Genomic DNA, 15,704 nt, shown 5'->3' with positions numbered 1-15,704 from the left:
GAATGACATAATTCCGCTCCTGTGCCCGAGTGTTATAACTGAGACCCAGAGGCGAATGGAGAACCATGCCACCTTTCTGAATGGGGCTGGCACCTTTTGCAGATGGAGACACTGTGCTCTGCTGAGGGAAGAACCGTGGCTCGGATGGTGCCCAACTCCTTGAAGGTTATTGGATCCACACTCGGCCGATATAATCAGAGTGTTCTGTCACAGTCCTGACCTATGGCTTGTAGATGGAAAGGCTTCAGGGTGTGAGGAGGCAAGCCACTCACAGACAGATCCCCAGCCATTGGGGACACCCTGTTTCTGTGACTGGTCAAATCCAACTTCTGGTTACTGATGGCCCCAGGATGTTGATGGTGGGGGGGGGGGGGGGCTGGCTGATGAAAATGCCATTGAATGTCGAGGGTAGGTGGTCAGACTCAACTCTTGACCTGCATTGATTACCCAGTACTTGAATATTTCTTGGTCCTGCCCCACGTAGGCACGGACTATTTCATTGGCTGAGATGTTTAGATCAAAATAAACTTATTATCAAAGTACATATACAGTGCCTAGAAAAGCATTCACTCCCTTGGAATTTTCACCTTTTATTGTTTTACAACATTGAATCACACTGGAACTAATTTGGCTTTTTTTCCACACTGATCAACAGAAAAATACTCTTTCATGTCAAAGTGAAAGAGGTTATAAAAATACCCAAGATGGAAAAGTACTGGCAGTGGTAATATTCATAATTATTGGTAGAAAAAAATTCCTTGCCTCATCTGTACTTATCAATGCATAGCAACAACTTCCTTAAAAATCCTGAAAAGTTCCTGAATTTTTGACTGAGGGTAAAATATATCTTTTGCCTCAAGGGGAAATCATAAGAAATCAATATACTATCCTATTATCTGTCTACAAACTATATTTAAAATTGTAACATCGTGTACCTCACAACTGATCACCACTCACAGATATAATATCACAGAAGGGCAGAGAGATGCCGTAAGGGTATGAAAGGATGTAAAGAACAACTGATAACAGATTCTGTAATTCTAAACAAACAGAAATCTTTCATGTAGTTACGTTTGACTGTCTCATGCTCATGATTAATAGAAGCTCTTAATAAGTATAAACTGCACCCAATATTTGTAAATTCCTGCAACATTTAATGAAGCATTGGCATTCTAGAAACATAGAAAACCTCCAGCATAATACAGGCCCTTTGGCCCACAATTCTGTGCTGAACATGTACTTACTTTAGAAATTACCTAGGGTTACCCATGGCTCTCTATTTTTCTGAGCTCCATGTACCTATCCAGGAGTCTCCTAAAAGACCCTATCATATCCACCTCCACAACCATTGCTGGCAGCCCATTCCACACACTCACCACTCCCTGCGTTAAAAACTTACCCCTGACATCTCCTCTGTACCGACTCCCCAACACCTTGAAACGGTGCCCTCTCATGACAGCCATTTCAGCTCTGGGTTAAAGTCTCTGACTATCCACACAATCAATGCCTCTCATCATCTTATACACATCTGTAATAACCCTATCTATTAATGACCACGCAACAGTGAAGATTGGAATAGAATGAGGTGATAGATAAATGTGTGGCTGAAGAATTGGAGCAGAGGGCAGGGATTCAGATTTCTGGATAATTGGGACCTCTTCGGGGGCAGGTGGGATCTGTACAAAAGGGACGGCGTGCACTTGAATCCGAGGAGGACCAATAATCTTGCAGGCAGGTTTACTAGAGCTATTTGGAGTGGTTTAAACTAATATGGCAGGGGGATGGGAACCAGGATTATCAGCTAAGGATGAGCAATTAGGTTTACAAGTAGATGATGGGTGTAACATGAATGTTCGGAAGGACAAGCCAATGACTGGGTACAAATGCAGACAGAACAAAGAGTAAATTGTACCACAGAGGCAAAGTTCAAAAGGGTAAAGGATGCAGGACTGAAGATGCTGTATTTAAATGTGCGGAGCATTCGGAATAAAGTGGACGAACACGTGGCACAATTAGAGATCGGTTGTTATGATGTTGCGGGCATCACTGAGTCGTAGTTGGGAGCTTAACATCAAAGGATATACTTTGTATTGAAAGGACAGACAGGAAGGCATAGGTGGTGGTGTGGCTTCATTGGTAAGAGATGGAATTACATCTTCAGAAAGCGGTGACGTAAGGTCAGAGAAAGTTGAATCTTTGTGGGTGGAGTTAAGAAACTACAAGGGTAAAGAAATATCATGGCCTCCAAATAGTATCCAGGATGTGGGGTTGAGATTGCAGAGGGAGCCGGAAAAGGAATGTACTAAGGGTAATGTCACAATTGAAATGGGGGACTTCAATATGCAAGGGGATTGGGAAAATCCAGTTGGTGTTGGATCCCAAGAGAGGGAATTTGTTGAATGCCTATGAGATGGCTTTTTAGAGCAGCTTGTGCTTGAGCCTATTTGGGGAGAGGCCATCTTAGACTGGGTGTTGTGTAATAACCCAGATCTTATCAGGGAGCTTAATGTAAAGGAACCCCGAGAAGGCATTGATCATAATATACTTGAATTCATACTGCAATTTGAGAGAGAGAAGCATGTCACACGTATCAGTATTGCAATGGAATAAAGAGATTTACAGAGGCATGAGAGAGGAGCTTGCCCAGGTGGATTGAAGGAGGATACTGGTGGGGATGATGGCAGAGCAGAGATGGCTGAAGTTTCTGGGAATAATTCACAAGCCACAGGATAGATATGTCCCACAGAAGATACTGTTCTCAAATGGCAAGGGTAGGTAACTGTGGCTGACAGGGGAAGTTAAGGACTGCATAAAAGCCAAGGAAAGGGCATATAAGGTAGCAAAAGTGAGTGGGAAGTTGGATGATTGGAAAGCTTTTAAAAAAAAAACTACTAGGCAAACTGAGAGGTCTCAAGGTGGCTAAGTCACCCAGACCAGATGGACTACATCCCAGAGTCCTGGGAGAGGTTGCTGAAGGGATAGTGGATGCATTGGTTATGATCTTTCAAGAATCACTTGACTCTGGCATGGTCCCGGAGGATTGGAAGATTGCAAATGTCATTCCACTCTTTAAGAAGGGAGGAAGGGAATTCTTGGCCAGTTAGTCTAATCTCAGTGGTTGGGAACATGTTGGAGTCCATTATTAAGAATGACATTTCAGGGTACTTGCTGACAAATGATAAAATAAGTCAAAGTCATCATGGTTTCTGTGAAGGGAAATCTTGCCTGACAAATCTGTTAGAGTTCTGCGAGGAAGTAACAAGCAGGGTGGACAATGGAGAAGCAGTGGATGTCATTTACTTGGATTTTCAGAAGGTATTTGATAACGTGCCACACTCGAGGCTGCTCAACAAGATACAATCTGATGCACCATCAATAACTCTCGGAGACGGGAGGTGAACGATAGGCTTTTATTAACGGCAACAGGGAGCACGGCATCTTGGAGACTGAGGGAGGAGCAGTGCCTCCAATCGCCTTTATACAGGGGTCTGTGGGAGGAGCCACAGGAGCAGTCAGCGGGTGGGGGGGGCGTGTCCAGACAGGTATATGTAGTTCACCACACAATCCTATGGCATTACAGGAAAGATACTGGCGTGGATAGGGAAATGGCTGACAGGCAGGAGACAAAGAGTGGGAATAAAAGGGGCCTTTTCTGGTTGGCTGCTGGTGACTAGCGGTGTTCCTCAGGGGTCAGTATTGGGACCGCTGCTTTTCACATTGTTTGTCAATGACTTAGATAATGGATTGGTGGCTTTGTGACAAAGTTTGCAGATGATATGAAGATAGGTGGAGGGGTAGGTAGTGCTGAGGAAGCAATGCGATTGCAGAAGGACAGACAAATTGAAAGAATGGGCAGAAAATTGGCAGATGGAATACAGTGTTGGGAAATATATGATAATGAATTTTGGGAAAAGGAACAATGGTGTGGAGGTGCAGAGGGACTTGGGAGGCAATCCCAGAAGGTTAAATTACAGGTTGAGTCTGTGGTAAAGAAGGCAAATGCAATGTTGGCATTTATTTCAAGGGGAGTAGGATATAAAAACAAGGACATAATGCTGAGCCTTTATAAAACATTAGTCAGGCCACACTTGGAGTATTGTCAACAGTTTTGGGCCCATATCTTAGAAAGGATGTGTTGTCATTGGAGAGAGTCCAGAGGAGGTTCATGAGGATGATTCTGGGAATGAAGGGGTTAACATATGAGGAGAATTTGGCAGCTTTGGGCCTGTACTCACTGGAATTTAGAAGAATGTGGGGGGGATCTCATTGAAACCTACTGAAAGTTGAAAGGACGAGATAGGGTGGATGTGGAGAGGATGTTTCCTATGGTGGGGGTATCCAGAACTAGAGGGCAGAGCCTCAAAATTGAGGGGCGACCCTTTAGAACAGAGGTAAGGAGGAATTTTTTTGAGCCAGAGAGGAGTAAATCTGTGGAAGGTTCTGTCACAGACTCTGGTGGAGGCCAAGTCCATGGGTATATTGAAAGCGGAAACTGATTGTTTTCTGATGGGTCAGGACATCAAGAGAAGGCAGGTGTATGAGGCTGATTGGGATCCAGGATCAGCCATGATGGGATGGTGAAGCAGACTCGATGGGCTGAATGGCCTAACTCTGCTCCTGTGTCCTATGGTCTTAACCCAAAGAGAACAACTAGCGTTATCAAAATAAGCCAGTGCATTTTCCCACTATGGTTTGTCTCGCTTTAAACCCACTCTCTATTTTACTGAATCTGTACGAAAGTAGGGTATCAAGTCAGAGACAACCAAATGAATTATAGCTTGACACATTCTTCTATACACAGATGATTTGAAATTATATGTTCCTTCAGTAGTAAAGCTAAAGCAATTAATTCAAATAGTAGAACTATCTTTGAAAGATAAAAGCGTGAACTTTGGACTAGATAAGTGCAGAATTTTAAACATAAAGAACGGTGCAATAGAGCTAGTAGAATATAAAACAGAGCAGCAGGATACAGTACAACCGGTGGATGAATATGACACATATCCATACTCAAAACCTCTACAGTTGTACTGTGGAGAGCATTCTGACAGGCTGCATCACTGTCTGGTATGGAGGGGCTACTGCACAGAACCAAAAGAAGCTGCAGAGGGTTGTAAATCTAGTCAGCTCCATCTTGGGTACTAGCCTACAAAGTACCCAGGACATCTTCAAGGAGTGGTGTCTCAGAAAGGCAGTGTCCATTGTTAAGGACCTCCAGAACCCAGGGCATGCCCTTTTCTCACTGTTACCATCAGGTAGGAGGTACAGAAGCCTGAAGGCACACACTCAGTGATTCAGGAACAGATTCTTGATCTCTGCCATCTGATTCCTAAAAAGACATTGAACCCTTGAGCAATAATACCTCACTCTTTTTAATATACAGAATTTCTGTTTTTGCATGTTTTTTAAATCTATTCACTATACGTATAGTGTAATTGATTTACTTATTTATTATTATTTTTTTCCCTCTGCTAGATTATGTATTGCATTGAACTGCTGCTGCTAAATTAACAAATTTCATGTCACATGCTGGTGATAGTAAACCTGATTCTGATTCTGATATAAGTATCTGGAATATCAACGAGCAAAAAAAATAGATCACAGCATGATAAAGGAAAAACTTTTAACAGAATTTACTTCAGTGCTTAAGAAAATCAGCCAAAGCAAGCTCAACAGTAAAAACATAAGAAAGGCAATAAATCCTTTTGCTACACCTATAACAATCCATACTTTTGGCATAATATCTCGGTCCAAAACTGATCCGGAAAGTTTACGAAGGAAAGTAAGAAGTGAAGAGACAAATTTCAGAAAACATCATGTACTGTATGTGCTTAGATTAACATTACCTAGGACAGAAGGGGGAAGAGGAATAACAGACATTGAAAATCTACACAACAGTCAGATAAAACTTTCATCAGTGAAAACAGGAGTCAGCACTCCACACAAGCAGGTGCAATTCCGCTAATACACAACTAAACTTAAATGAGAACACCACCCAGAACAATGATGTCATTATCACTGTTGACAAAAAAGTTAACCAATGGAAGGGTATGACCCTCCATGGAAGACAACCCCATGATCTGAAGTCAACAAGGAAGTGTCAAACGCCTGGCTCAGAGTTGGAGACCTCTTCCTAGCAACAGAGGGGTTCCTTGTGGCAATACAGGACCAGGTTGTTAACACAAAAACAATTAAAAATACACACCAAAAGACCAGCAAATTCAAGACAATAAATGTAGAAAATGCCAGGAAAACCCAGAAACAATGCATGCCAGGATCCTGTAGCAGTTTAACTCAATCTGATTACGTGCACGGGCACAATCAAGGGGCAAACATCATTCACCAAAATCTTGCTTTAAAATACAAATTCATAAATGAAATCACACCTTACTTTGAATACAAGCCTGATCCAGTTTTAGAATCAGAATACCACAAATTATATTATGATCGATCAGTTCTTACAGTTAGGACAATCCATAATAACAGTCCAGATATAATAGCCGCAGATGAACAAGGAAGAACAACTTAGTTAATAGCCATTCCAAGCACATGTAATGTACAGAAATCAAAAGTAAGAAACACTTTTGAATATTGAATTACAAGGTGAAATTTAACGACTTTGGAACGTGAACAGGGTTTCTATTGTCCTAAAGTAATAGCTACAGCTGGTGTTATCCCAAAGGTTCTAACAATAGCATTAAACAATTAGGCCTACAGCAATAGTTATGTAAATATCCAGAAAGCCACAATGCTAAACAGCATTAGAATAGTACAAAAGTTTCTAGTGTTACGTACCCTGTAACTGGGTGTCTGACCAGCAAAGACAGAAGTATCCGTTGGAGTCTGGTACTATTTTCAAACAGAGTTTATTAGTAAAATATACAAATCAATATCAACAATGCAAATATATAGATAATACACGTTAGCAATACTAAGCCTAAAAGTGTGGGTATAATAATAATCAATAATAAACAAGCTCTATCATTGTCTAGGGGATAATGAATTGTCATATGTGAGTATAAAGTTCAGTTCAGTTCATATGTGCTGAGGTAGTTGTTGGTTCTTGTGTTTTAATCGTTGGAGAGAGAGAGAGAGAGCGAGCAAACAGTGACAGCTATTGTCAGGCAAACCTTCCTTTACGTTCTTGATCTGTCAATGTGTTGTGGTCATTCAGGTATGACCCCTCTGTCCTTCAGCTAGACCGTTCTTCTGTGGTGGACTCGTCACCCAGGCAAGGGTGGACACACACACAAGCCCCCACAAGCCTCGCTATAAACACTGTGAGTTAAAATTGACCGATCCTTCGTTCGGTCTCCGATGTCCCACACTTTTCTCGTGGGTTCCAACACTTAAACAGTGCTCACTAGTGTGTCTTCTGGTGTGTCCGGGGGGTGTCTCCCCAGACCTCACTTTTATCCCTACTCACGGGGTCTCAGGTGTCAATCAGTTTTGAATGGCTTAGCCCATCAAACCAGCCCATTCCGGCTGTCCACTGAGGAATTTTAATGAACAGAATCGTACCAAGTAAACAGCCCTCTCCGGAGCCATAAGTCTTTCAGGAGTCATAATATAGTGGGTCAACAAGTCTCTCTCTCCCGGTGTTACCTCTCCCTTATCTGAAGCAAATGTTCCAGTCCCAGTATGTTTTCCCTTTGTCTCTCTTTCTCTCTCATTAGCAGCATGGTAACAGTAGCAGTTTGTGATTCTCCCGGGGGGTGGGGGGGGGGAACATGGGCAACTCTGTACCCTTCTGCCCATCAGAGTTGTTCATCCTTCGTAACACTAGCAATTGAGAAATGAGTGCGTACCATGCATCAGATTTTACCAGCTTCTGCTGAGAAAAAAGCACAGCAATAATAAACATTGAAACTAAATTTGACGCATCAAAAATGTCACCAAGCCCAGCACAGAATTACCAAGAGAAACAGAGATAATGAATTTTTGTTCTGATATCTGGTCAAGCAGGGCGATGCATAATCAAGCAGGATTTCGGAGGAAAAAGAACAATTGAAGACATTCAAAATCTGAAGTTACACTGGATATGCTAAAAGTGAAATAAAAAATACCCACAACTGGAAAAGTACTGGCACTGATAATATTCGTAATTGTTGGTATAAAATTTCACTTGCCTTCATCTCTAACTATTATTACATATCAACAATTTTCTTACAAGTTCTGAAAAAGTGCCTGAAGATTTGGCAGAAGGTAACAAGTATCTCTTACCCAAAGGAAAAATCACAAAAGATCCATCAAAATGCCATCCTATTACTTGTTTACACCTATATATAAAATTGTAACATCGTGTATCTCACAACTGATCACCACTCACACAATATACTCACAGAGGAGCAGAGAGGATCCCGAGAGTATGAAAGGATGTAAGGAACAACTGATAATAGATTCTGTAATTCTAAATCAAGCCCGGCGGGAAAACAGAAATCTTTCATGTTGCTACATTGGCTACCAAAATGCATTTGACTCTGTCCCACTCTCATGATTAATAGAAGCTCTTAATATATATATCTAAAGCACACCCAGTATAGTGAAATTCTGATGATGCTTTGGCATACTATAATTATCCTATCTATTAACAACCTCTGTTATCAAAAAAGAACTGAGGCATTTTCCAGGGCAACTCTCTAAGCCCACTGTGGTTTTGTCTAGCTTCCTAATTTATTGGATCGGATAAAAATAGGATATCAAATGAGAGGCAACCAAACAGATTATACCTTGACACACCTTCCATCCATGGACAACTTGAAATTATACATTCCTTTTTCTAAGGATATAATCGTGAACTCTGGGACTAGGTAAGAGCGTAGGTTGCCAAGAGCTAGTAGAATATCAGATAGAGCAGCAGGACACAATACAACCGATGGATGAATATGACACCTATAAGTATCGGGGATATCAATGAGCAAAGATAATAGAGTGTGATAAAGGGAAAACTTTTGACAGAATTTACTTCAAGGCTTAAGAAAATTTGCCAAACAAAGCTCAACAGTAAAAAAATAACAAAGACAATAAAGACTTTCACTATACCCATATTAACGTATCCTTTTGGCATAGGATCTTGAAACCGATCTGGAAAATCTACAAAGAAAAATAAGAAATAAAGTGACAAGTTTCAGAAAACACTGTACATTCAAATGCATTTAAACTAACACTACCTAGGACAGAAGGGGTAAGAGGAATAACAGACATAAACAATTTTCACAGCAGTCAGATAAAACTTTCAAGGATATATTTTCATGAACAAAAACAGGATTCAGCACTCCACACAAGCATAAGCAATTCTGATAAAAAGTACACACCACTAAACTTAAATGAAAGCACAACCCAGAAGAATGAAGACATTGTCACTATTGAAGAAAACGTTGAGCAGTGGAGGAGCATGACTCTCTGTGGAAGACACCCCCACAATCTGAGCAGACTCACTGTCGACAAGGAAGCGGCGAATGCCTGTCACAGAGTTGGAGACCTCTTCCCAGAAATTCCTTGTGGCAACACAGGACCAGGTGGTTAACACGCAAAAAGGTTATCAAAAATACATAATAACACTTATTACTCAATTGCTAGGAATTTTCAGACTAATCCAGTAATGTTTAGTATTGTGGCTTTCTGGAGATTTACATAAATCTTGCTGTGTAGCCCTAATTGTTTAATGCTATTGTGTAGTGCCGTTGGGATGATACCAGTATCACTATTGGGATATTGTATACCCTGTACATGTTCCATAGTCTGTTTTTATTGATTTTTTTATACATTTCTACAACACTACAACAAAAAAAAAGACCAAAATAAGAGATTAATACAGTGCAAGATAACCACACAATAATATGATTCAAAATAAGGATAAAAAAGCACTCAAACTAAATTTGTGTAAAGTTAGTACCCACCCCCCCCGCAAGAAAAAAAACTCCAGACCAACCACAGCAAAATGTAGGAAATATAAATCAGAACATTCAAACCCCCAAACCTGTACATGAAAATAAGAACAAAAGATAATGATGCCTACTACCAAGAAAAAAAAGCTGAAAGTAAGGGACTGAAAAAAAAAACTTAGCCTAAGGAAGAGTTATGAAAATATTCAAGAGAAGGTCCCCACACCTTATGAAACTTTATGTCCGAATTAAGAAGTGAGTAGTGAATTTTTTCAAGGTCTAAACAGGACAGAATATCATTGAGTCATTGAGCATGGGTGGGTGGGGAAACATCTCTCCACCTAAGAAGAATTAAACGTCTAGCCAGAAGAGAAGCAAAAGATAATGTTCGACGTTTAGTCGGACTCAAATGTATATCTGTCTCAGCCAAGGAACCAAAAAGAGCAATCAGAGGGTTAGGCTCTAAGTGGCAATTCAGAATATGGGATAGGGTTAGGAAAACATCTCTCCAAAATTTCTCTAGACTAGGGCAGGTCCAGGTCCAGGGCAGGTGAATAAGAGAAGCCTCGCCACTTTTGCACTTGTCACAAATGGGACTAATGTTAGAGTAAAATCGGGACAATTTAGATTTGGACATGTGAAGTCCTGTGTACAATCTTAAACTGTAAAAGACAGTGGCAAGCACAAAGAGAAGTTGAGTTAACTGACTTGTGAATTGAGTCCCAGACCACATCAGATAATGAAATATTTAAGTCATGCTCCCAAGCCATTCTAATTTTATCAAAGGGGGCGCGCCGTAAAGGCATTAATTTATCATGAATAAAAGATATTAAGCCCTTACCCAGTGGATTAATAGAAAGAAACAAGTCCATAGCATTTTTCTCGGGCATCTCAGGAAAAGTTGGGTAATAAAGGATTAATGAAGTGTCTGATTTGGAGATACATAAAGAAATGGGCATTAGGTAGAATAAACTTAGCAGAGAGTTGTTGAAAAGATGCGAAACGATTATCGTTGAGAAGATCTTCGGAATGCCTAATACCCTTTCTGTACCAATCATAAAACGTTGAATCGTGCATAGAAGGTAAAAAAAGATGATTATGTAAAATAGGACTAGAAAGGGAAAAACCATGGAAACCATTAAATTTCCTAAACTGGACCCATATTCGCAGAGTATGTCTGACAAGAGGGTTTACAATTAGTCTAGGCAAACTACAAGGGAGTGCAGGTCCACGAAGTGCAGAAATAGAGAGATCTTTAGAAGAGTTCAGCTCCATTGCTACCCATTTAGGGCAGTCAGACTGGCTATGAAAAAAGGACCAGAAGATAAGACATCGAATATTAGCTGCCCAGTAGTATAGATGAAAATTAGGTAAAGCCATGCCACCTTCTTTTTTAGATTTTTTAAGGTAAGCTTTATTAAGTCTAGAATGCTTATCCTTCCATAGATAGGATAAAATAATAGAGTCTAAGGAATCAAAGCTTTCTCCGCATCGAGAGAAATAACGCATTCAGAAGTCTCAATTGAAGGTGAGTATAAGATATTGAATAAATGCTGTATATTAAAAAAGGGAAGATGATTTTTAATAAAACCGGTTTGATCATCAGAAATAATAGAGGGTATAACATTTTCCAATCTATGGGCCTGGACTTCGGCCAAAATTTTGACATCAACATTTAGCAAAGAAATCGGCCTGTAAGAGGAGCACTCTGTTGGGTCTTTGCCTTTTTTGGGTAGAAGAATAATACATGCCTCATTAAATGAAGGTGGCAATTTGCAATGATTAAACAAATCAGATAATACTGAGAGTAACTGAGATGAAAGAAGTGAAGAGAATGATTTATAGAATTCTACGGGAAACCCATCAGGTCCAGGAGATTTACCCGACGACAGTGCAGAAATAGCAAAAGATACTTCTCCTAGTGATATAGGCTCATTAAGTTTTGCTTTAAAATCAGATGAAAGCGAAGGGATATTCAAGCTATTTAAAAAAAGGTCAACAGAAATATTATCTTTTTGGGATTCGGAGGAATAAAGCCGAGAATAAAAATTCTTAAATAGATCATTAATTTCAGAATGATTCGATGTAATATCCCCGTTCTCCTTCCGAATCTTTGTAATATGTTGCTTGACTTTAGAACGTCTCAACTGATTAACTAGAAACTTGCCACATTTGTCACCATGAATATAAAAGTGACTCTTACTTTCAAGAAGTTGACGTTCAACTGGTTGAGTAGAGAGAAGGTCAAATTTAGTTTGGAGTTCTACATGCTTCTTGTACAATTCAGGGTTTTTAGTCTGAGCATATAGTTGATCTAATACTTTAATCTGATTAATCAAATCTAATCGCTCTAAACGGGACTTTCTATTAAGATTTGTTGTATATGAAATTATTTGACCCCTCAAATATGCTTTCATAGCATTTCAGACAATCTGGGATGAAATTTCAGATGATGTATTGGTGTTTAGGAAAAAAGTTATCTGATCTTTAATAAATTTTACAAAATCATCATCCGATAACAAAGTCCAGTTAAAACGCCAATGTTTATTCCTCTGAGGGAGACCGGGAAGATTTAGAGTCAAAGTGACTGGAGCATGATCGGAAATCAATATACTCTGATAATCACAAGAGTGAACAAATGAAATAAGTTGATTATCGTTAAAAAATAATCAATTCTAGTAAAAGAATGGTGAACATGTGAAAAGAAAGAATAGTCTCTCTCAGCAGGATGAAAAAAATGCCATATATCGGAGATACCATAGTTAGAAAGAAAGGAATGAATAGCTAAAGCAGATTTAGTAGGGAATCTAGGAACAGAAGATGATTGATCCAAAACAGGATCTAACCAGCAATTAAAGTCACCACCCAGTATAAGAGAGTATAAATTCAGATCTGGTAATGAAGAAAAAAAGCGTTCAAAAAAGTTAACATCATCGGAATTAGGAGCATACAAGTTAGCTAGTACCACCTTAGTGTTATATAATTTGCCAGAAACAATAATAAAATGGCCATTTGTATCAGATATCTTACTATGGAGTTCAAAAGGAACATTTGAATTAATAAGAATAGAAATCCCCCCAAGCTTTGGCCGGGAAGGATGAATGAAATTGCTGACCCACCCACCTTGACATAAGACGGGAATTGTCGAAACTACAAATATGAGTATCTTGTAGGAAGGCAATGTCAGCTTTAAGTTGCTTAATATGGGAGAAGACCTTTCTTCTTTTAACAGGATGATTCAATCCCTTTACATTCCAGCTCACAAATTTCAATGGACTAACCATTATCGATTGTTAAAACATAAGAGGTAGTAGGCATATATAAGGTCAGATATTGAAATAACAGTTTGGGAGCAAAAATATAAACATAAATCAGTAAAATCAGGACACAGACAAGTCCTGAACAACAAGGAAAAACAATAAAAACATTGGATAGTGTTGGTACTGGAGAACCCACCCAACCCTCGCAACCCAAAACTAGATGGCTACCCGAAAAAGCAGCGAGCTCTACAAGAAAAAAGACACCCCAAAAACCAACTTTCAGTTCCGTGCATTGACATAAGCTCCGTTTAAATAATATAGCAAAAACTAGCTAACTTATGCACTACAAATCAGAATTGCAAACAGAAACAATATCATCGGAGAAAATATGCGACTTAATACGAAATAATAATCGAAAAATAATCTACCCGCGAGAAACTATGAAAAAGTGTAAAAAGGGGTAAATTTAAGAGAAAAAAAAGAACAAAGGGGGAAAAGAGAAGGGAAATTTTATATATAAAGAAAGTGCATAGCAGCCGTTTGAAAAAAACAAGTCAGATACAATAAATTGGCAGGGTGACCTTCAGTAAAAAACTCTAAGCCTCCTGAATAAACTGAGACCAATTATGGTTCTCAGTAGATAATGTTATTCAAACGTAAACAAAGTTACACAGATTAAATCTGAGTCCACAGGAAAGCTTTTAAATTGACCAATTAAGAAAATCACACCAAGTCTGAAAAGAAACCGACTGAAACCATTTATGGTTCTCAGTAGTTAAAGATATTCAAAAGATATTTAAAGATACTCAAATAAGTTCTGAGTCCGCAAAAAGGCTTTTATTTTAGAAAGTACTTATCGGTCATTTTAGAAAGTCAAACCGGGTCCGAAGAAGTCAAAATGGTTGGGAGACCTTCAATAAACTTCTCGGCCTCCTTGACTGACTTAAACCATTTATAGTCCCCAGTAGTAAGAGTAATTCAAAGATCGGCAGGATTACAGAGGGAAGGTTTGAATCCACGATTAAGGAGCTCTTTCATAATGCCTTTGAACTCGGCACGCATCTTCAAAATCTGGGGGGCATAGTCTTCAACGATACGAATGGTATTACCTCGGTAGGTCAAGGTACGTCTCCGGTGTGCCTCCATGATCAGAAGATTTTTCACCTGATAGCGATGAAAACGCAGGATAATTGGGCGTGCTCTAGAACCCAAAACAGCTCGAGGAGTAAATATTCTATGGGATCTTCCTAACTCAGGTGGAGTCGGAAGAATTTCTTTCCCGAAGATTTCACGTAGGAAAGAAGAGAAAAATTTAACGGGAGAGCCCGTTTCAGTGGCCTCTGGCAAACCGAGAATTATTACTTCTGCTCTGATTTTCGAGATCCGCCATTTTGGAAGTAAGTTTGCTGTTTTGCTCCATTAAGTTGGAGCAGAGTTTCCAGCTGCTGAACGTGGCACTTTAAATCTTCAGAAGTTAGGTCGATGCAAGATAATTGTTGGGCTTGGTCATCCACTCTGGCGTTAATCTGATCCAATTTTGACTCCAGCTGACTGATAGAAGCCCTAAATTCAGTCTTGATATCAATTAAAATGTCCTGTCGATTCTGTTCCAGGATAGAGAGAATCTCGGCAGACAGAGACGTAGAAGCTTCTTTTTCCCAGATTTAGGAATCTTTGTAGCTATTGTGAAATAGACGTATTCACAGGCAGACAAGAAAGACAAATAAATTAACAAACTGGAATAAAAAAAGGGAGGTACATAGTGTGAAGGTAAGAAATGTAACGGAGCAAAAGTTTGAAGCGACTATACAATCGCCATCTTACCGGAAGTCTCATGTTCCATAGTCTTTCAATTTCCTCTTTTAATTCATTATATTTCTGTGTTTCTTACTCTTTGATTTCTGTACTTTTTGTGTGTTTGGAACAGCGATTGCTTTTAAGTAAGTTGTTCTTGCTTGTTTATTATATCTGAATGGCTCTAATGGATTGTCCTATCTGTAATAATGGATTGGTCATAATATAATTTGCAGGACTCTGATTCGGAAACTGGATTGGCTTGTATTTATAGTGAGGTATGGTGTCTTTATGAGTTTGTATTTTAAAGCAAGATTTTGGTGAATGAATTGATTGTTCCTGTGTAAGTGATCAGTTTGAGTTAAACCGCTACAGGATCCTGTAATGTGTTGGATTATTTCTGGTTTCTCTCAGCATTTTCTGCATTTATCATCTTGAATGTGTTGGTCTTTAATTATGTATTTTTGATATTTTTTGTGTGTTAACCACCTGGTCTTGTTTCGCCAGAAGGAACCCCTCTGTTTTGGGGAGAGGTCTCCAACTCTGAGCCAGGCATTTGACACCTCCTTGTCGATGTCTAGTCTGATTGGATCATGGGGATGTCTTCCATGGAAGGTCATGGTCTTCCATTGGTTAGTGTTTTCTTCAAAAGTGATAATTTCTTAACTTACTGGGTTGTGCTTTTATCAGTACTGGACTTCAAGGCAGATGGGCCTGAGTTCGAATTCGGCCGAGTCCCAACCTGGGCAGCAACAGTATCTATGTG

General features: G+C 39.5%; 1 long non-coding RNA gene across 1 annotated transcript; it reads right to left on the bottom strand.

The window, feature by feature from the left end:
- Window positions 1-6,960: 6,960 nt before the first annotated feature.
- LOC140735209 (uncharacterized) lies at window positions 6,961-14,953 on the bottom strand. Its single transcript, XR_012100727.1, has 3 exons — window positions 14,254-14,953; window positions 9,043-9,093; window positions 6,961-7,834 (listed from the first exon to the last, which is right to left on the bottom strand). It is a non-coding gene; the product is annotated as an uncharacterized lncRNA (long non-coding RNA).
- Between the last annotated feature and the right edge of the window lie 751 nt (window positions 14,954-15,704).

The sequence above is a fragment of the Hemitrygon akajei genome, chromosome 11, assembly GCF_048418815.1.
Source record: "Hemitrygon akajei chromosome 11, sHemAka1.3, whole genome shotgun sequence".
In the NCBI taxonomy this organism is placed as follows: domain Eukaryota; kingdom Metazoa; phylum Chordata; class Chondrichthyes; order Myliobatiformes; family Dasyatidae; genus Hemitrygon; species Hemitrygon akajei.
Note: the sequence above shows the minus strand (reverse complement) of the source record. Positions and strands in the feature narration are given on the sequence as shown.